Source organism: Musca vetustissima, unplaced genomic scaffold (assembly GCF_032173495.1).
Source record: "Musca vetustissima isolate MV318-11 ecotype Yass unplaced genomic scaffold, APGP_CSIRO_Mvet_v1 utg57021, whole genome shotgun sequence".
Lineage (NCBI taxonomy): Eukaryota > Metazoa > Arthropoda > Insecta > Diptera > Muscidae > Musca > Musca vetustissima.
In genome coordinates, this window is record NW_026888309.1 from 72,300 (window position 1) to 94,838 (window position 22,539).

Genomic DNA, 22,539 nt, shown 5'->3' on the forward strand with positions numbered 1-22,539 from the left:
CAGTTTTATTAAGAAGACATTTCGATTCGTAATTCGTCTATAAAAGATACCAAAGACCTGGCGAGCTATAAGCGCGGATTTTTTAAATAAAATTTTGTCGAGAGGCTGCCGAGGTAGAACTATGTATTTTTCATAAAATATTTCACAAGTGGCTGATGAACTATAAGCGTGGATCTTCAAATTATAAATAGAAGTTCTCCCGATCCTCAATTCATAACTAGAAGATTTCCAGATTTTCAATTATTGAATAAAAGTTGCACGATCTTCAATTCATCTACAGAAGGACAGGGATCCTTTAGTTTGATATGAGTTCCCTGACTCCGATATAGGATTGTTCATTAGCTTCTATAGTCCTCGGTCTGCTTACATAAACTCCCTAGAATTCTGATTATCTTGGAAGACGCCCTGCGTCAAGCTTATTTTTATAAGCTTACAGTCTTAAGATCTCCAAAGGTTCACTGATCTTTTAGAGCCTCAATTCGTCTGTAGAAGACTTTTTGATCATACAAAGACGATCTCCTGACCTCAAATCCGTTTATAGAAACCTCTGAAATATAGTTTGGACTGTGGACACTCAATTCCTAAACATAAAATCTTCTAATCTTTATTCTTTAGTTTGAATATGGAAGACAACCTATCCTTGCCTATGAAGGACATCCTGGACCTCATCTTATCAATCGAAGTCTCCCTTGACCCTCAATTCGTCTGTAGAAGAATGAAGGATAACATTTTCTATAGAAGACTCTGATAATTATATATGGTAAACTTCCTGTCCTTCGGTTTCCCAAGTCCTCAGTTCGAGAAGGAAGCTCATCATTATCATCTGTAGAAGACTTCTTGATCCTCCTAATCCCCTAGAGAAGACCTCTTGGCCCTTAATATACGTTGCTTGTCCACAGAGGATCTTTTGGCAAAATTTCTCCTAAACATTTGAATCTTCAGAAAAATTCGCTGTTCCCCTTTTTCTTCCCACCCAGACCATTGTGCAAGTGGATCCATGACAGGTGAAACAATTTGTTTGTTTTTGTTGTTGTTTTATTCCATTCCGCCAAAGAAAGTCAAATACGACAAACAGTCTTCTCCGGCTTTGTTTTTGTTTCTTTGAAACAAAAATACGTTAATTGAATACAGAACAGAACATAATCACAGCCGCGGAGCGTGTACGGTGCCATAAATGCTACCACTAGCTAAGTGATTATTGTTGTTGTTCTTTTGGATCGTGCAATGCAAAATGATAATGAGTGGGTCGGGAGTGTGGTTCGCCTGGTGTTTTTGTTTGTATTGTATTTGTATTCACTTAACAATCTGCAATCAATTGTAGCCGGTCCGACGCCCCTTCCCCTCCCCACTCGCTCGAACCATAACAAATCGTTTGAAAGAGAGTAAGACCCTTTTGATATTTAGAGAAATGTGCTCGGACAGCAACACCAACAACAACAAAATACGCATAGTATTGATAATATACGGAAAACAGCATAGCTTTAGTAAAAGTTCGAAGCATTCTGAGATGTCATAACGTTCGGGTACCTTGAATCAAACGGTTGGATTTTCGAAAATTGAAAAAAAAGTGAAAAAATAAATGAAATAAAAAAGCATTTAAAGATCCAAAAATAAATACGAAGTGAAAGAAATCCGAAAAAAAAAAACAAAAAAGTGTAACCAAAATGTTGTCACACAATGGTACAGCCACGAATGGCCACTTCAACAACAGTGCACCAATTAAGCCATCAAAAAATACCAATGCCGGTAAACAACAACAGCAACAACAGTCACCTAAAGAGGTGTCCGAGATACGTCTTAATTTAGCCAACGATTGGAAAGTTTTAAATTCCATCCATCAAATGCTGCTGGATGAGAAGGCATTTTGTGCCGATCCCCAGGAGTGGCATGAGAAAATTGTGGATTTTGTCCAGCCGGAAGAATTGAAGGTAAGTGAAAACAGTGGGCAGAATGAGGGTGTAAGACAACATTACTCAGACCTCCAAGGGCTCAAAAAATATTATTTCACTATTTAGAGTAACTTCCGGTAATGTGGACCACCATTTTCTTTTTTTGATATTGTGGGCGTACCAACGGTAAAAACTGAAAACAAATTGTTTTCACAACATAGTAGATTTGTTGGCTAAATATATTCCAGGTCAAAAATTATATATATTTGTCTATAAAAATGTTATTGCATTATATTTCAAAAAACTCTAAGCTGCAAATAAAAATAACTTGGCGTGTAATGTGGACCAGTATGTGTGGGTAATGAGTATCAGTAAGTTAAAGGTAGGTTGTGGTTTAGTTGTGATAAATTTCAATTTATTACACTCTTGGGTAACAATGAATGCAAAAATATATGGGTTCATGTTTTGGAATAGCCCCCATTTAAGGGTACCGCCCCATTTGCGGTATTTTGAAGGTTCTTGCTTCATTATCCAACCGAAGAACCTGTAATTTCGCATATCGAGTTTTCAGAGGATAGAATACCTCATCGCATATTAAATTCTCCCACGTTTCGAACTCGTCCTCATGAAAAGGTCCCACTTTTTTATAGTGGTCCAGATTACCCGACATTGAATATTTTTATTTAAAAATAATTATAGGCTTCAAAAATGAATAAAAATTAAAAATCACCGATTGTAATTACAGCTAAAACGTAGATTTTTGTTAAAGAAAACAAGAAAACCACATAAGTTCTTTATATTCGAGAAAAAAACAAGTGTTTGACTATTTTGCAAAAACGTTCGACTATTGTGCTAAAAAGTTTTCAAATCACTCTTTTACAATCCGAGGTACATTTTCTACTACTACATTTTCAACATTGCAATTATTTATTAAAATCCAATTATGATGTTTGTTTTCACTAATAAGGAAAATATTTATCAAGGCGGCATTGACATATTTCAAGCATTTTCTTAGATATGGGGGGTGGTCCACATTTGACGCATGGTCCACATTACCCGAAGTTACTCTAATTTAACCAGAACATAATGGTGACTTATTTCAAGCGTTCTTGTGAAGCGCAAAACGTCATTTAATGTGATTCGTTTCAGAGAACAGAATTAAGTCCACTTATTTCTGGGTATTTTGCCCAAAGAACTCTAGGGTACAACTCCGATATTGAATCACCCGATCAAATAATAAAAATCCTTCAAATTACAGTAAACACTATGACCACATTCTAAGCGTCATTTTCATGCGCAAAACTTCCTTCTATGTGTTTCCGCTCAATGAACGAACTACTCAGTAATGTATTCTGAAAAATTCATCAAAAGAAAGTTCCCGCAAATCTCAACTCTATCCTGAGGAAAACAGCTCTTCTAAGAAAATGATCGTAATTCAACCAAAACATAATGGTTACTTATTACAAGCGTCTTTTGAAGCGCAAAACGTCATATAATATATTTCAATCCAAAGAACAGAATAAAGTAAACGCATTTCTAAGTGTTTTTCCCAAAGAGCTCTAGGTCCCAACTCGACTCGACATTGGTAAAATATCCCGAATAAATCGCTTACTAAAATTATTTGAAGTAATTGGGGTATTTACTTAATGAAGCTTCATTTTCAAGCATAAGACTTCATCATACATGTTTCCGCTCAATGAACGATCTACTCATAGAAGTATTTTGACGAATTCATCCAAACAAAGCCCCCTCAAATTGCAGCTCCTTCCTGGAGAAAATACCTTTTCAAATAAAATTATCGTAATTTAACCAAAACATAATGGTTACTTATTACAAGCGTCATTTTGAAGCGCAAAACGTCATATAATGTATTTCAATCCAAAGAACAGAATAAAGTAAACGCATTTCTAAGTGTTTTTCCCAAAGAGCTCTAGGACCCAACTCGATATTGGTAAAATATTCCGAACAAATAGTTTTCTACAATAATTTGAATTAATTGAGGTGTTTACTTATTAAAGCGTCATTTTCAAGCGTAAGACTTCGTTCTATCTGTTTCCACTCAATGAACGATCTACTCAGAGAAGTATTCCGGACAATTCATCTAAAAAGCTCCCCTCCAATCTCAACTCGTTCTAGGAGAAAAAAGCTCTTAAAAATCCGTTTCCCCTAATCAAAATGGTTACTTATTTAATGCTCCATTTTGAAGCGCAAATCGTCAATTAATGTGTTTCATCTCAGTGAGCAGAATTAAGTCCACTTATTTCAGGGTATTTTTCCCAATAAACTCTAGGGTCCAACTCCACTAAAAATTGGGCAAATCTCCCACACAAATACTATACAAAATAATTTGCAGGAAGAGCCCTTTAACTAAATAGTTATTTACATAAAGCGGCGTTTTGAAGCATATAACTTAATTTTATGTGTTTGACCACAGAATGAAGAATAAAGTAGATCCATTTCTGCTGATTTTTTGCACTAAGCTCGAGGACCTAACTCCACGCGAAATTAAGAAAAACTCCACATTCAAATTATTGGAAAGTATATTAAATTCCAGTTATTAGAATGGTAACTTATTATTGCGTCATTTTCAAGGATAAGACCTCATTCTATACATTTCCACTCAATGAAAGGGCTACTCAGGTATGTATACCGGACAATTCATCCAAATAAGGTTCCTCGAAATATCAACTCCTTCCTGGAGAAAACAGCTCTTCAAGTAAAGTGATCGTAATTTTAACAAAACATAATGGTTACTTACTTCAAACGTCGTTTTGAAGCGAAAAACGTCTTTGAATGTGTTTCAACTTAGAGGGCAAAATAAAGTCCACCTAATTCTGTGTAATATTCCCAAAGAAATCAAGGACCCATCTCCACTCGATATTGCCAAAATCTCGAACATATATGATATACAAAGTAATTTGCCTTAATTCGAATGTTTATTTAATTGAAGCGTAATTTTCAAGCATAAGACTTCGTTCTATATGTTTCCGATCAATGAACCAACTACTCAGGAATCTATTCCAGTCAATTCTTTCAAAATAACGCCACCTTAAATCTCAGCTCCTTCCTTGAGAAAATAGCTCTTCAAAATATATTAGTCATAATTACCCTCTAAACAGAATGGTTACTTATATCATGCGTCATTTTGAAGACCAAAACGTCATTTAATGTGTTTCATCTCAGAGAGCAGAATAGAGTTTACCTAATTCTGTGTAATATTTCCAAAGAACTCTAGGACCCATCACCACTCGATATTGGCAAAATTTCCCGCACGAATAATACACAAAGTCATTTGCCTTAATTCGAATGTTTATTTAATGGAAGCGTCATTTTCAAGCGTCAGACCTCATTGTGTGTTTCCGCTCAATGAGCGAACTACTCAGGAATGTATTTCGGGTAATTCATCCAAATAAAGTGTCCTCAAATCTCAACTCCATCTTGTAGAAAAAAGCTCTTCGAAATCCATTTCTTGTAATTTCACCTTAACAGAATGGTTACTTACTTCAATCGTCGTTTTGAAGCGTAACTCTTCGTTTTATGTGTTTCAACGCTGGGAGCAAAATAAAGTTCTATGTGCTTCCGCTTAATGAACGAATTACTTAGAGAAGTATTCTGAAGAATTCATCCAAACATCTAATATGAACAAAATGTTTACTTATTTCAAGCGTCGTTTTGAAGAGCAAAATGTCCTTTAATGTGCTCTATATCAGAGAACAGAATAAAGCCCATCTAATTCTGTGTAATATTTCCAAAGGACTCTGGGACCCAACTCCACTCAATATTGGCAAAAACTTCCACGCAAATAATATCCAAAATAATTTGCCTTAATTCGAATGTTTATTTAATGAAGCGTCATTTTCAAGCGTCAGACTTCATTGTATGTGTTCCCGCTCATTATCGAATCACTCAGGGATGTATTTTGAATGAATCTTCCCAACAAAGTCCTTTTAAATATCAAACCCTTCTTGGAGAAAAAAGCTCTTAAAAATCCGTTTCTTGTAATTTCCACTTAACAGAATGGTTACTTACTCAAGCGTCGTTTTGAAGCGTAAGACTTCGTTTTATGTGTTTCAACGCAGAGAGAAAAATAAAGTGCACCTATTTCTGTGTATTTTCTCCAAAGAGTATTAGGGCCCAACTCAAGTCGATATTGGCGAAATCTTCTCCACAAACAATGTTAAAAATAATTTACAGTAAGTGGCCTTATACTAAATGGTTAATCATTTTACGCATCGTTTTGAAGCTTAAGATGTTGTCGTATGTGTTTCTCCTCGTAGAGCAGAATAATGTCCACATATTTCTGCGCATTTTCCCCGCGAAATTCAATGTCCTAGATCAATTCGATGTTGATAAAAACTCATATTTAAGCAATCGACAAAAGATGCTTTAAATGTTAGTAACTAGAGTGGTTACTTACTTGGAGCGTTATTTTTAAGCGTAAGACCTATTTCTACTTGTTTCAACATAGTGAGAGTATTATTCTGAGATACTTTCTGAATAACTCTTTCAAACAATTTGCTCTTCTACCTCAATTACTTTTCGGAGAAAACTTCCTATCAGTACAAAGTATCCAAATTTCCCTTAAACGAACTGGTTATCACAATTCCCCTTAAACGTACTGGTTACTTATTCAAAGCATTATTTTGGGGCGCAAAACGTCACTTTATGTGTTTTACCTTAAAGAGCCGAATGAAGTTCAACTATTTCTAGATATTTTTCCCAAAGAACTATATGACAAAAATCTACTTGATATTAGCAAAAACTTTCATTGAAAAGGTGCACAAAAATGTTGATTTGATGTAGGTAGACAGCTAACTTATTTAAAACGTATTTTTGAAGCGTAAGACTTGATTCTACATAGTTCATTGCAGATAACGGAATAAAGTGAAGACGTTTCTGAGTATAATTCCCAAAGGACTATAGGACTAATTTATACTCCTTCTTTATGAAAATCCTCATTTAAAGGCAATGATGAGATATTTTTGTAATTTCACTAAACCAGAATGGCAACTTCATTGGAGCGGCGATTTGAAGCGTAAGACTGCATTTTATGGGCTTCATGTCTGAGTGGAGAATAAAGATAATCCTTTTCTGAGTATTTTATCCATAGGACAAAAGCACATATCTTTACTCCTTTTTAATGAAAATCCCCGTTCAAAAGAAAAATCAAAGCAGTTTTGTAATTTCACGTAAACATAATGGTTACTTTAATGGAGTGGCATTTTGAAGCGTAAAAATTCATTCTACGAGTTTTATCCGTGAGAGTTAGATGAAGGTAATCCATTTCTGAGTATTTTGTCTAAAGGACATTAGCTTCTAACTCTAATCATTGACTTTGAAAATCCCTATTTAGGAATAATGTCGAAAGATTTTTGTAGATACAATTAAACAGAATGGTTACTTCATTTAGGCGCCATTTCCAAACGTAAGGCATCATACTACGCTTTGGAAGTCTGAGAGGGGAATGAAGGTAACACATTTTTGAGTATTTTACCCAAGTATCAATAAAAGTCAACACAACTCTACGAAGGCGAAAAATCACATTCAAAAACCATGTTGAGATCTCTTTGCAATTCCCATGAAACCGAATACATATTTACTTCTTTGAAGCGCCATTTAAAGCGTGAGATTTCTCTTCCTTGTCCGAGAGTGGAATGAAGAAAACGTATTTTTGAGTACTTTTGGGAAATATATTCTATTAATAATAATCCCGAAAGAATTGCCTAATTTTTAACAAAATGGTTACTTAATTGGAACGCCTTTTTGAAGTCCAATACTTTATTTTATGAATTTCTCGCCTGAGGATAGAATAAATAGAATTAGTTTCAGAGTAGAAATTACGCTTGTGGGTTATATCGCCTGTATCTACTCCTTTTTAAAGAACTGTCCCATTACAAATATTGCCGATCGAATTTCCCAATATGCCCAAACGAGAATGGTTACTTAATTGGAGCGCCTTTAGTAAGCGGAAGACTTCATTTTATGGGGTTGTTCTCCAAATATGGAGTAAAGCCAACTAGTTTTCGAGTATTTTCTCCAAAGGACTAGAATGACTATATGTACTCCTTGTCAGAAAAAATCTTCCATTAAAAGTAATGCCGAACGAATTTCCTTATTTGTCGAGAAATGATTGTTAACATTATTGGAGCGCCTTTGACAAGCGCAAGACTTCATTCTATGGGGTTCTTCTCCGAGGACGGAATGAAGACAACTCATTTCCGAATATTTTCTCCAAAGGAATGTATCATCTATCTTTAATCCTTGTTTAAAAAAATGTTCCATTAAAAATAATGTTGAAGAAAATTCCCAATTTGTCTTAAACATAATGATTATTTAATTGGAGCGCTTTTTTCAAGCGCCAGACTTCAGTTTATGGGACACTCTCTATATGTAGGTCCCATATCGGTTCCTATTTAATGAAAAATCACCTCTAACAATTATCCAAAAATTGCTGTAACATAAAAAAATTTTTATTGAACTGATGCGTCACATAGAGGGCTTAGACCTCAAGTGACCTTTGCCTATGGAACCCTGCTTAACATTTCATAGTGAATGTTCTTATCTCGAAGCATCGCATGCTCGATTTAATTTGAAGAAAAGTTTCCACTGACCAACATTTAATAGTTCGATTGTTGCCCATCTATCTAGAGAATTTTTATTGATTATTTCATAGGCCTAGCAGATGTCCATTGAACTGTTGTCATGGTTGATTTACTGGCAACAGCTGATAAGAAGCGTTGTGGGAAATGTATTTCATAATTGAAAATCTATAGGGGATTTTCCAATAATAACAATGATGAATGGAAGTTTCCGAAGGGTGGAAGAGCTATTGGTGGGAATTTCGAGAATTTTTAAAGTAGATTTTCTAAAGGGGTACCCCAGTTATACGGCATGGATTTTTAAAGTAGATAGGCTTGTTTTTTGGAAGTAGATTTTCTCAGGGAGTATCACAGATACAAGGCGTGAATATTGAAAGTAGATTTTCTCAAGATATACCGCAGCTATAAGGGGTGTTTTTAAGTAGATTTTCTCAAGGTTTTGTAGAGCTCTAGGCGTGGATTTTTAAAGTAGATTTTCTCAAGGATTGTAAGAGCTCTAGGCGTGGATTTTTAAAGTAGATTTTCTCAAGGATTTCAAGAGTTAAAGGCGTGGATTTTTAAAGTAGATTTTCTCAAGGATTTCAAGAGCTCTAGGCGTGGATTTTTAAAGTAGATTTTCTCAAGGATTGGAAGAGCTCTAGGCGTGGATTTTTAAAGAATATTTTCTCGAGGATATCAAGAGCTCTAGGCGTGGATTTTTAAAGTAGATTTTCTCAGGGATTTGAAGGGCTCTAGGCGTGGATTTTTAAAGTAGATTTTCTCAAGTATTGGAAGAGTTTAAGGCGTGGATTTTTAAAGTAGATTTTCTCAAGTATTGGAAGAGTTTAAGGCGTGGATTTTTAAAGTAGATTTTCTCAAGTATTGGAAGAGTTTAAGGCGTGGATTTTTAAAGTAGATTTTCTCAAGTATTGGAAGAGTTTAAGGCGTGGATTTTTAAAGTAGATTTTCTCAAGTATTGGAAGAGTTTAAGGCGTGGATTTTTAAAGTAGATTTTTGAAAAGTATTGGAAGAGTTTAAGGCGTGGATTTTTAAAGTAGATTTTTTCAAGTATTGGAAGAGTTTAAGGCGTGGATTTTTAAAGTAGATTTTTGAAAGTATTGGAAGAGTTTAAGGCGTGGATTTTTAAAGTAGATTTTTTTTTTCAATAATTGTGGAGGCCAGGATTTTTAAAGAAGATTTTTTTTGAAAGTTTAAGGCGTGGATTTTTAAAGTAGATTTTCTCAAGTATTGGAAGAGTTTAAGGCGTGGATTTTTAAAGTAGATTTTCTCAAGTATTGGAAGAGTTTAAGGCGTGGATTTTTAAAGTAGATTTTCTCAAGTATTGGAAGAGTTTAAGGCGTGGATTTTTAAAGTAGATTTTCTCAAGTATTGGAAGAGTTTAAGGCGTGGATTTTTAAAGAGATTTTTCAAGTATTGGAAGAGTTCAAGGCGTGGATTTTTAAAGTAGATTTTTCAAAGGACTATCAAGGCGTGGATTTTTAAAGTAGATTTTTCAAAGGACTATCAAGGCGTGGATTTTTAAAGTAGATTTTTCAAAGGACTATCAAGGCGTGGATTTTTAAAGTAGATTTTCTCAAGTATTGGAAGAGTTTAAGGCGTGGATTTTTAAAGTATATTTTCTCAAGTATTGGAAGAGTTTAAGGCGTGGATTTTTAAAGTAGATTTTCTCAAGTATTGGAAGAGTTTAAGGCGTGGATTTTTAAAGTAGATTTTCTCAAGTATTGGAAGAGTTTAAGGCGTGGATTTTTAAAGTAGATTTTCTCAAGTATTGGAAGAGTTTAAGGCGTGGATTTTTAAAGAATATTTTTCAAAAAGAGTTTAAGGCGTGGATTTTTAAAGTAATTTTTTATTGGAAGAGTTTAAGGCGTGGATTTTTAAAGAAGATTTTCTCAAATTGGAAGAGTTTAAGGCGTGGATTTTTAAAGTAGATTTTTTATTGGAAGAGTTTAAGGCGTGGATTTTTAAAGAAGATTTTTCAAGGACCATCAAAGGATGGATTTTTAAAGTAGATTTTTCAAAGGACTAGGCTCAGGCGTGGATTTTTAAAGTAGATTTTTTTTGAAAAGTTGTTTAAGGCGTGGATTTATTAAAGGAAAAGTTTAAGGCGTGGATTTTTAAAGTAGATTTTCTCAAGTATTGGAAGAGTTTAAGGCGTGGATTTTTAAAGTAGATTTTCTCAAGGATTTGAAGAGCTCTAGGCGGGGATTTTTAAAGTAGATTTTCTAAAGTATTGGAAGAGTTTAAGGCGTGGATTTTTAAAGAATATTTTTTCAAGTATTGGAAGAGTTTAAGGCGTGGATTTTTAAAGTAGATTTTTCAAGTATTGGAAGAGTTTAAGGCGTGGATTTTTAAAGTAGATTTTCTCAAGTATTGGAAGAGTTTAAGGCGTGGATTTTTAAAGTAGATTTTCTCAAGTATTGGAAGAGTTTAAGGCGTGGATTTTTAAAGTAGATTTTCTCAAGGATTGTAAGAGCTCTAGGCGTGGATTTTTAAAGTAGATTTTCTCAAGGATTGTAAGAGCTCTAGGCGTGGATTTTTAAAGTAGATTTTCTCAAGGATTGTAAGAGCTCTAGGCGTGGATTTTTAAAGTAGATTTTCTCAAGGATTGTAAGAGCTCTAGGCGTGGATTTTTAAAGTAGATTTTCTCAAGGATTGTAAGAGCTCTAGGCGTGGATTTTTAAAGTAGATTTTCTCAAGGATTGTAAGAGCTCTAGGCGTGGATTTTTAAAGTAGATTTTCTCAAGGATTGTAAGAGCTCTAGGCGTGGATTTTTAAAGTAGATTTTCTCAAGGATTGTAAGAGCTCTAGGCGTGGATTTTTAAAGTAGATTTTCTCAAGGATTGTAAGAGCTCTAGGCGTGGATTTTTAAAGTAGATTTTCTCAAGGATTGTAAGAGCTCTAGGCGTGGATTTTTAAAGTAGATTTTCTCAAGGATTGTAAGAGCTCTAGGCGTGGATTTTTAAAGTAGATTTTCTCAAGGATTGTAAGAGCTCTAGGCGTGGATTTTTAAAGTAGATTTTCTCAAGGATTGTAAGAGCTCTAGGCGTGGATTTTTAAAGTAGATTTTCTCAAGGATTGTAAGAGCTCTAGGCGTGGATTTTTAAAGTAGATTTTCTCAAGGATTGTAAGAGCTCTAGGCGTGGATTTTTAAAGTAGATTTTCTCAAGGATTTGTTGAGCTCCATGAGTGGATTTTTAAAGTACATTTTATAATCTTATTTCACTTTCGAAAAATGGCGCCCAACGTTAGTACCATGTAGGTTCCCACATCATTGCAAGGTTTTTTATTTCATCGTCAAGTGAAAATGCCCAAGCAAGGTTTGATTTTTTCTCTTTTTCCATCTGAATGCACTCCATGTGAAAATCTTCGAATACCGAAAACAAAAAACGCCGACCCATTGGAAAGTTTTGTCTTTGCCACATCACTCTAAATCATGTCCGAACTAATCAAGCAAATGGTGATTTATAGCAGGCGTTATATTTTGGACTTGTATTTCAGTATTTATGGCCTGGCGAATCTGATAAGCGTTGTCGGCGGTGCCATTACCATTTGCGTTGACAAACAAATGATGAATTGCTCGAAATAATGGCTTTCTTTTGCTGTTCCGAACCCCCCCGCAATAACAGTGGGGAGTGTTTTCTCTCTCTCCAAACAATGAAAATTATGACATTTCGAAGTTCACAACTTTGTCGCCGAAATGGAAACTGAGCAAAAACAATGGACAAGACACTTGTTGAGGTGACAAGACAACAACTACTACGACTTCGAACTAAGGAAAAAATAGGTGCAGTGCCTAAGTTATGGCTTGATTTTAGTTCAGAGTTTGTTCGAAGCACAATGCCGACAATGGGGGGAGATGGAGGCGATGATGACGCTGACATTGGAAAATGCGATGACAAACTTAGTAGTTGAGAAAATACCCAAAACAAAAAGTATAACCCAAAACGGCTGACACCCGACATGAATCCACAGCTACTAGCATACCAGCGAACAGACAATTGCAACTGCCACAACTTCTGTTGCAACTCCAACTATGGCCAGTCATCGGTTGGTTGGCTGTCTGTCTGCCTGCCTCCATGGCTGGCAGTCCGTTTGCTTGTAACTGACATGTTGACAAAACATTTGCCTGGCTGCTGCAGATGATGATTGGTCACACGGCCTCAGACAAAGGCGGGCGACCACAGCGGACTTTATGATCACATTCTCGCGCGCACACTCGCCGTTATTTCAAGTGAAAACGCCCGCGAAAAGAAAACGATTTTTCCACAAAGCCGCAGCCAAACTTGACACACATTTCTAATTGCAAATCCATGACAAGTTACTACACCGACACAAGAAAACAACTTCGAGCGCCAAAACATGGCTTTAAGCGCACGCTTAGCCGCCTAACATTAAAAGCTTAAAATCTGAATCTTGGTAGAAATGAAAGGCAGGGTGACATATTCCCCCAAACGTGGGCTGTAAAAAATATAAACAGCTGTGTCACCTCGCGACAGATTATAGGCGAAATGTTTGTAAACAAAAGCAAATGGAAATCGAAGTCATATAGCCTAGGGAGGCCTTGAGAAAATATACTTCAAAAATCCAGGCCTTACAGGTTGGATACTCCTAGAGGAAATGTAACTTCATGATCCACACCTTATAACTGGGTACCGTCTGAGAAAATCTACTCTAAGGCGTGGATTTTTAAAATAATATTTTTCGAAGGCTAGCCTAAGGCGTGGATTTTTATAAGAATATTTTTCGAAGGCTAGCCTAAGGCGTGGATTTTTAAAAGAAGATTTTTTCAAGGCTAGCCTAAGGCGTGGATTTTTAAAAGAATATTTTTTCAAGGCTAGCCTAAGGCGTGGATTTTTAAAAGAATATTTTTTCAAGGCTAGCCTAAGGCGTGGATTTTTAAAAGAAGATTTTTTCAAGGCTAGCCTAAGGCGTGGATTTTTAAAAGAAGATTTTTTCAAGGCTAGCCTAAGGCGTGGATTTTTAAAAGAAGATTTTTTCAAGGCTAGCCTAAGGCGTGGATTTTTAAAAGAAGATTTTTTCAAGGCTAGCCTAAGGCGTGGATTTTTAAAAGAAGATTTTTTCAAGGCTAGCCTAAGGCGTGGATTTTTAAAAGAAGATTTTTTCAAGGCTAGCCTAAGGCGTGGATTTTTAAAAGAAGATTTTTTCAAGGCTAGCCTAAGGCGTGGATTTTTAAAAGAAGATTTTTTCAAGGCTAGCCTAAGGCGTGGATTTTTAAAAGAAGATTTTTTCAAGGCTAGCCTAAGGCGTGGATTTTTAAAAGAAGATTTTTTCAAGGCTAGCCTAAGGCGTGGATTTTTAAAAGAAGATTTTTTCAAGGCTAGCCTAAGGCGTGGATTTTTAAAAGAAGATTTTTTCAAGGCTAGCCTAAGGCGTGGATTTTTAAAAGAATATTTTTTCAAGGCTAGCCTAAGGCGTGGATTTTTAAAAGAAGATTTTTTCAAGGCTAGCCTAAGGCGTGGATTTTTAAAAGAATAGTTTTTCAAGGCTAGCCTAAGGCGTGGATTTTTAAAAGAATAGTTTTTCAAGGCTAGCCTAAGGCGTGGATTTTTAAAAGAAGATTTTTTCAAGGCTAGCCTAAGGCGTGGATTTTTAAAAGAATATTTTTTCAAGGCTAGCCTAAGGCGTGGATTTTTAAAAGAAGATTTTTTCAAGGCTAGCCTAAGGCGTGGATTTTTAAAAGAAGATTTTTTCAAGGCTAGCCTAAGGCGTGGATTTTTAAAAGAATAGTTTTTCAAGGCTAGCCTAAGGCGTGGATTTTTAAAAGAAGATTTTTTCAAGGCTAGCCTAAGGCGTGGATTTTTAAAAGAATAGTTTTTCAAGGCTAGCCTAAGGCGTGGATTTTTAAAAGAATAGTTTTTCAAGGCTAGCCTAAGGCGTGGATTTTTAAAAGAATAGTTTTTCAAGGCTAGCCTAAGGCGTGGATTTTTAAAAGAAGATTTTTTCAAGGCTAGCCTAAGGCGTGGATTTTTAAAAGAATAGTTTTTCAAGGCTAGCCTAAGGCGTGGATTTTTAAAAGAATAGTTTTTCAAGGCTAGCCTAAGGCGTGGATTTTTAAAAGAATAGTTTTTCAAGGCTAGCCTAAGGCGTGGATTTTTAAAAGAATAGTTTTTCAAGGCTAGCCTAAGGCGTGGATTTTTAAAAGAATAGTTTTTCAAGGCTAGCCTAAGGCGTGGATTTTTAAAAGAATAGTTTTTCAAGGCTAGCCTAAGGCGTGGATTTTTAAAAGAATAGTTTTTCAAGGCTAGCCTAAGGCGTGGATTTTTAAAAGAATAGTTTTTCAAGGCTAGCCTAAGGCGTGGATTTTTAAAAGAATAGTTTTTCAAGGCTAGCCTAAGGCGTGGATTTTTAAAAGAATAGTTTTTCAAGGCTAGCCTAAGGCGTGGATTTTTAAAAGAATAGTTTTTCAAGGCTAGCCTAAGGCGTGGATTTTTAAAAGAATAGTTTTTCAAGGCTAGCCTAAGGCGTGGATTTTTAAAAGAATAGTTTTTCAAGGCTAGCCTAAGGCGTGGATTTTTAAAAGAAGATTTTTTCAAGGCTAGCCTAAGGCGTGGATTTTTAAAAGAATAGTTTTTCAAGGCTAGCCTAAGGCGTGGATTTTTAAAAGAATAGTTTTTCAAGGCTAGCCTAAGGCGTGGATTTTTAAAAGAATAGTTTTTCAAGGCTAGCCTAAGGCGTGGATTTTTAAAAGAATAGTTTTTCAAGGCTAGCCTAAGGCGTGGATTTTTAAAAGAAGATTTTTTCAAGGCTAGCCTAAGGCGTGGATTTTTAAAAGAATATTTTTTCAAGGCTAGCCTAAGGCGTGGATTTTTAAAAGAATATTTTTTCAAGGCTAGCCTAAGGCGTGGATTTTTAAAAGAAGATTTTTTCAAGGCTAGCCTAAGGCGTGGATTTTTAAAAGAAGATTTTTTCAAGGCTAGCCTAAGGCGTGGATTTTTAAAAGAAGATTTTTTCAAGGCTAGCCTAAGGCGTGGATTTTTAAAAGAAGATTTTTTCAAGGCTAGCCTAAGGCGTGGATTTTTAAAAGAAGATTTTTTCAAGGCTAGCCTAAGGCGTGGATTTTTAAAAGAAGATTTTTTCAAGGCTAGCCTAAGGCGTGGATTTTTAAAAGAAGATTTTTTCAAGGCTAGCCTAAGGCGTGGATTTTTAAAAGAAGATTTTTTCAAGGCTAGCCTAAGGCGTGGATTTTTAAAAGAAGATTTTTTCAAGGCTAGCCTAAGGCGTGGATTTTTAAAAGAAGATTTTTTCAAGGCTAGCCTAAGGCGTGGATTTTTAAAAGAAGATTTTTTCAAGGCTAGCCTAAGGCGTGGATTTTTAAAAGAAGATTTTTTCAAGGCTAGCCTAAGGCGTGGATTTTTAAAAGAATAGTTTTTCAAGGCTAGCCTAAGGCGTGGATTTTTAAAAGAATAGTTTTTCAAGGCTAGCCTAAGGCGTGGATTTTTAAAAGAAGATTTTTTCAAGGCTAGCCTAAGGCGTGGATTTTTAAAAGAATAGTTTTTCAAGGCTAGCCTAAGGCGTGGATTTTAAAAGAATAGTTTTTCAAGGCTAGCCTAAGGCGTGGATTTTAAAAGAATAGTTTTTCAAGGCTAGCCTAAGGCGTGGATTTTAAAAGAATAGTTTTTCAAGGCTAGCCTAAGGCGTGGATTTTTAAAAGAAGATTTTTTCAAGGCTAGCCTAAGGCGTGGATTTTTAAAAGAATATTTTTTCAAGGCTAGCCTAAGGCGTGGATTTTTAAAAGAAGATTTTTTCAAGGCTAGCCTAAGGCGTGGATTTTTAAAAGAAGATTTTTTCAAGGCTAGCCTAAGGCGTGGATTTTTAAAAGAATAGTTTTTCAAGGCTAGCCTAAGGCGTGGATTTTTAAAAGAAGATTTTTTCAAGGCTAGCCTAAGGCGTGGATTTTTAAAAGAATAGTTTTTCAAGGCTAGCCTAAGGCGTGGATTTTAAAAGAATAGTTTTTCAAGGCTAGCCTAAGGCGTGGATTTTAAAAGAATAGTTTTTCAAGGCTAGCCTAAGGCGTGGATTTTTAAAAGAAGATTTTTTCAAGGCTAGCCTAAGGCGTGGATTTTTAAAAGAATAGTTTTTCAAGGCTAGCCTAAGGCGTGGATTTTTAAAAGAATAGTTTTTCAAGGCTAGCCTAAGGCGTGGATTTTTAAAAGAATAGTTTTTCAAGGCTAGCCTAAGGCGTGGATTTTTAAAAGAATAGTTTTTCAAGGCTAGCCTAAGGCGTGGATTTTTAAAAGAATAGTTTTTCAAGGCTAGCCTAAGGCGTGGATTTTTAAAAGAATAGTTTTTCAAGGCTAGCCTAAGGCGTGGATTTTTAAAAGAATAGTTTTTCAAGGCTAGCCTAAGGCGTGGATTTTTAAAAGAATAGTTTTTCAAGGCTAGCCTAAGGCGTGGATTTTTAAAAGAATAGTTTTTCAAGGCTAGCCTAAGGCGTGGATTTTTAAAAGAATAGTTTTTCAAGGCTAGCCTAAGGCGTGGATTTTTAAAAGAATAGTTTTTCAAGGCTAGCCTAAGGCGTGGATTTTTAAAAGAATAGTTTTTCAAGGCTAGCCTAAGGCGTGGATTTTTAAAAGAATAGTTTTTCAAGGCTAGCCTAAGGCGTGGATTTTTAAAAGAAGATTTTTTCAAGGCTAGCCTAAGGCGTGGATTTTTAAAAGAATAGTTTTTCAAGGCTAGCCTAAGGCGTGGATTTTAAAAGAATAGTTTTTCAAGGCTAGCCTAAGGCGTGGATTTTAAAAGAATAGTTTTTCAAGGCTAGCCTAAGGCGTGGATTTTAAAAGAATAGTTTTTCAAGGCTAGCCTAAGGCGTGGATTTTAAAAGAATAGTTTTTCAAGGCTAGCCTAAGGCGTGGATTTTAAAAGAATAGTTTTTCAAGGCTAGCCTAAGGCGTGGATTTTAAAAGAATAGTTTTTCAAGGCTAGCCTAAGGCGTGGATTTTTAAAAGAAGATTTTTTCAAGGCTAGCCTAAGGCGTGGATTTTTAAAAGAATATTTTTTCAAGGCTAGCCTAAGGCGTGGATTTTTAAAAGAAGATTTTTTCAAGGCTAGCCTAAGGCGTGGATTTTTAAAAGAAGATTTTTTCAAGGCTAGCCTAAGGCGTGGATTTTTAAAAGAATAGTTTTTCAAGGCTAGCCTAAGGCGTGGATTTTTAAAAGAAGATTTTTTCAAGGCTAGCCTAAGGCGTGGATTTTTAAAAGAATAGTTTTTCAAGGCTAGCCTAAGGCGTGGATTTTAAAAGAATAGTTTTTCAAGGCTAGCCTAAGGCGTGGATTTTAAAAGAATAGTTTTTCAAGGCTAGCCTAAGGCGTGGATTTTTAAAAGAAGATTTTTTCAAGGCTAGCCTAAGGCGTGGATTTTTAAAAGAATAGTTTTTCAAGGCTAGCCTAAGGCGTGGATTTTTAAAAGAATAGTTTTTCAAGGCTAGCCTAAGGCGTGGATTTTTAAAAGAATAGTTTTTCAAGGCTAGCCTAAGGCGTGGATTTTTAAAAGAATAGTTTTTCAAGGCTAGCCTAAGGCGTGGATTTTTAAAAGAATAGTTTTTCAAGGCTAGCCTAAGGCGTGGATTTTTAAAAGAATAGTTTTTCAAGGCTAGCCTAAGGCGTGGATTTTTAAAAGAATAGTTTTTCAAGGCTAGCCTAAGGCGTGGATTTTTAAAAGAATAGTTTTTCAAGGCTAGCCTAAGGCGTGGATTTTTAAAAGAATAGTTTTTCAAGGCTAGCCTAAGGCGTGGATTTTTAAAAGAATAGTTTTTCAAGGCTAGCCTAAGGCGTGGATTTTTAAAAGAATAGTTTTTCAAGGCTAGCCTAAGGCGTGGATTTTTAAAAGAATAGTTTTTCAAGGCTAGCCTAAGGCGTGGATTTTTAAAAGAATAGTTTTTCAAGGCTAGCCTAAGGCGTGGATTTTTAAAAGAATAGTTTTTTTTTATTTTTTTTTACTTTTTTCCCACTTTTAGAATTTAATCGATTTAAAAATCGAGGAGAATCAAAACCACACCCTTGAGGAAATACAAAAAATCTGCCAGCAGGTGATACGCTATTCGGTGAAAACCAGTCATGGTCGTTTCCACAATCAGTTATTTGGACAAATGGATCCATATGGCTTGGCGGGCAGTTGGATCACGGAGGCCCTCAACACAAGTGCGTAAGTTTGCCAAAAAAAGAACAGGACGAAGATGGAAAGTCTCCTGGGGAGATGAGCCGACCACACCCAACCAATGACATGTTTTCCCCTCTCTCTCCTCCTCCTTGCCTTTTTCAGGTACACATTTGAAGTGGCGCCAGTCTTTAGCCTGATCGAAACCGAAATTGTGCGCAAAGTTTGTGAGCTGTGCGGCTATGGTCAAGGTGATGGCATTTTTTCGCCTGGCGGATCAATTTCAAATATGTGAGTATCGGATGTTTTGAAACAGAAAAAAAATAAAAATAAAAACAAATTTTGCGAGGCTGAGAGAATTCCACTGAAGTGTTGCTATGACCTGAGGCCATAAATCATAACGAGGCGAGCTTGGAGCGGCACACTTGATGTCCATACATACATAAAGGGGCACTTGACATTTTGAGAGATTGAGCCGAAATGCAAAAACCAAAAAAAAAAAAAAAAAAATATTCAGAAAAAAATTGTCAAAATAATGACCATGGTCAAAATTAATTAACTGTTGTTATTGTTGTTGATACATGGCCTTTACTGCTACAACAACAAAAACAAAATTGAAAAAATATTTATTTGCCTAATTTTGTTTTTCAGGTATGGCATTGTTTTGGCCCGCTATAGACAATTTCCAGAAATCAAATCGAAGGGTATGTTCATGGTCATCTTCACTTCGGAAGAGTCCCACTATAGTTTTAAGAAGGCCGCCCATTGGTTGGGCTTTGGTGTGGATAATTGTGTCATGGTCAAGACCAATGACAAGGGGCAAATGTTACCCGAAGATTTGGAGCGGAAAATTCTGGAAGCCAAGTCCCAGGGCAAGGTTCCGTTGTTTGTCAATGCCACAGCAGGAACCACGGTGCTGGGAGCCTTTGATGATTTCAGCCGGATAGCTGAGGTTTGCCAGAGGCATAATTTGTGGATGCATGTTGATGTGAGTAAATTTTTTCAAGGCGCGGATTTTATTGAAAAAAGTTTTCAAGGCGTGGATTTTATTAAAAAATATTTTCAAGGCGTGGATTTTATTGAAAAATATTTTCAAGGCGCGGATTTTATTGAAAAATGTTTTCAAGGCGTGGATTTTATTGAAAAATATTTTCAAGGCGTGGATTTTTATAAAAATATTTTTTCAAGGCGTGGATTTTTATGAAAAATTTTTTCAAGGCGTGGATTTTTATAAAAAATATTTTTTCAAGGCGTGGATTTTTATGAAAAATTTTTTCAAGGCGTGGATTTTATGAAAAATATTTTTTTCAAGGCGTGGATTTTTTAAAAAATTTTTTTCAAGGCGTGGATTTTTATAATTTTTTTCCTAAGGAGTGGATTTTTATAAAAATATTTTTTCCAATGCGTGGATTTTTATAAAAATATTTTTTCTAAGGCGTGGGTTTTTATAAAAATATTATTTCTAAGGCGTGGATTTTTTTAAAAATATTTTTTCTAAGGCGTAAATTTTATAAAAATATTTTTTCTAAGGCGTCGATTTTTATAAAAGTATTTTTTCTAAAGTGTGGATTTTTTTAAAAATATTTTTTCTAAGGCGTGGATTTTTATAAAAATAATTTTTTAAGGCGTGGATTTTTATAAAAATATTTTTTTCTAAGGCGTGGATTTTTATAAAAATATTTTTTTCTAACGCGTGGATTTTTATAAAAATATTTTTTTCTAACGCGTGGATTTTTATAAAAATATTTTTTTCTAAGGCGTGGATTTTTATAAAAATATTTTTTTAAGGCGTGGATTTTTATAAAAATATTTTTTAAGGCGTGGATTTTTATAAAAATATTTTTTTAAGGCGTGGATTTTTATAAAAATATTTTTTTTCAAGGCGTGGATTTTTATAAAAAAAAATATTCAAGGCGTGGATTTTTATAAAAAAAAAATGTCCAAGGCGTGGATTTTTATAAAAAAAAAATGTCCAAGGCGTGGATTTTTAAAGAAAATAAATTTTCAAGGCGTGGATTTTTATAAAAAAAAATTCAAGGCGTGGATTTTTATAAAAAAAATTTTTCAAGGCGTGGATTTTTATAAAACAAATTCTTCAAGGCGTGGATTTTTATAAAAATATTTTTCCAACGACGTGGATTTTTATAAAAAATATTTTTCCAAGGCGTGGATTTTTATAAAAATATTTTTCCAAGACGTGGATTTTTATAAAAAATATTTTTCCAAGACCTGGATTTTTATAAAAAATATTTTTCAAGGCGTGGATTTTTATAAAAATAAAGGCTTGGTTTTTATAAAAATATTTTTTTCAAGGCTTGGATTTTTATAAAAATAAAGGCGTGGATTTTTTAAAAAATATTTTTTCAAGATTTTTATAAAAAATATTTTTTCAAGGCGTGGATTTTTATAAAAAATATTTTTCCAAGGCGTGGATTTTTATAAAAATATTTTTTCAAGGCGTGGATTTTTATAAAAAATATTTTTTCAAGGCGTGGATTTTTATAAAAATATTTTTCAAAGTGTGGATTTTTTCAAGGCGTGGATTTTTATAAAAATATTTTTTCAAAGTGTGGATTTTTTCCGTGGATTTTTATAAAAATATTTTTTCAAGGCGTGGATTTTTATAAAAATATTTTTTCAAAGTGTGGATTTTTTCAAGGCGTGGATTTTTATAAAAATATTTTTTCAAGGCGTGGATTTTTAGGCGTGGATTTTTATAAAAATATTTTTTCAAGGCGTGGATTTTTATAAAAATATTTTTTCAAGGCGTGGATTTTTATAAAAATATTTTTTCAAGGCGTGGATTTTTATAAAAATATTTTTTCAAGGCGTGGATTTTTATAAAAATATTTTTTCAAGGTGTGGATTTTTTCAAGGCGTGGATTTTTATAAAAATATTTTTTCAAAGACCAAAAAGACGTGAATTTTTATAAAAATATATTTTCAAAGGCCAAAAAGGCGTGGATTTTTATAAAAATATTTTTCCAAGGTGTGGATTTTTTCAAGGCGTGGATTTTAATAAAATATTTTTTCAAGGCGTGGATTTTTTAAAAATATTTTTTCAAGGCTTGGGTTTTTAAGAATATTTTTCAAGGCGTGGATTTTCATAAAAATATTTTTTCAAGGCGTGGATTTTTATAAAAATATTTCAAGGCGTGGATTTTTATAAAAATATTTTTTCAAGGCCTGGATTTTTATAAAAATATTTTTTCAAGTCCTGGATTTTTTTTAAAAATATTTTTCAAGTCCTGGATTTTTTTAAAAATATTTTTTCAAGGTGTGGATTTTTATAAAAATATTTTCTTCTTTTCTATTTTCAGGCCTGCCTGGGTGGGTCTGCCCTGCTCTCCTACAAACCGCCATCTACTGAAAGGCTAGAAAAATCCGATTCCTTTTCCTGGAACCCCCCATAAATCTCTAGGTGCTCCCTTGCAGTGTGCCCTATTTCTGACCCCGCCATGCTGAGCTGCTGCCTCAGGCCAATAGTACCGCCGTGCATTATCTCTTCCAACAGGATAAATTCTATGACGTGTCCTATGATACGGGCAATAAGAGTATACAGTGTGGCCGAAAAAATTGACACTTTCAAATTTTGGATTATGCTCAAGGCCCGAGGTTATGGCAGCTTCGGACGTCTGGTGGATCATGCTTTGGATATTTCAAAGCTGTTTATGGAGAAAATGAAACAAAGACAGGGTTATCGTTTGGTCCTCGACGACTATCAATATTCGAATGTGTGTTTCTGGTATGTGCCGAAGGCGATGAGGAACCAAAAAGGAGGAAGTAGCAGTGGTGGCAGAAGTTGTATGAGGTAGGGTCTTCTATTTTCGTATATTTTTAAAATTTATTAATTTTGTTTCTGGATTTCTAGGTGGCCCCCAAAGTCAAGGAACTGATGATACGCCGGGTACCCTGATGCTGGGCTATTCCCCCTTGCA

The 22,539-nt window shown here is 34.8% G+C and overlaps 1 pseudogene; it reads left to right on the forward strand.

The window, feature by feature from the left end:
• Positions 1 to 1,664: 1,664 nt before the first annotated feature.
• On the forward strand, positions 1,665 to 22,534 carry LOC133336148 (acidic amino acid decarboxylase GADL1-like; annotated as a pseudogene).
• The last annotated feature ends 5 nt before the right edge of the window (positions 22,535 to 22,539 follow it).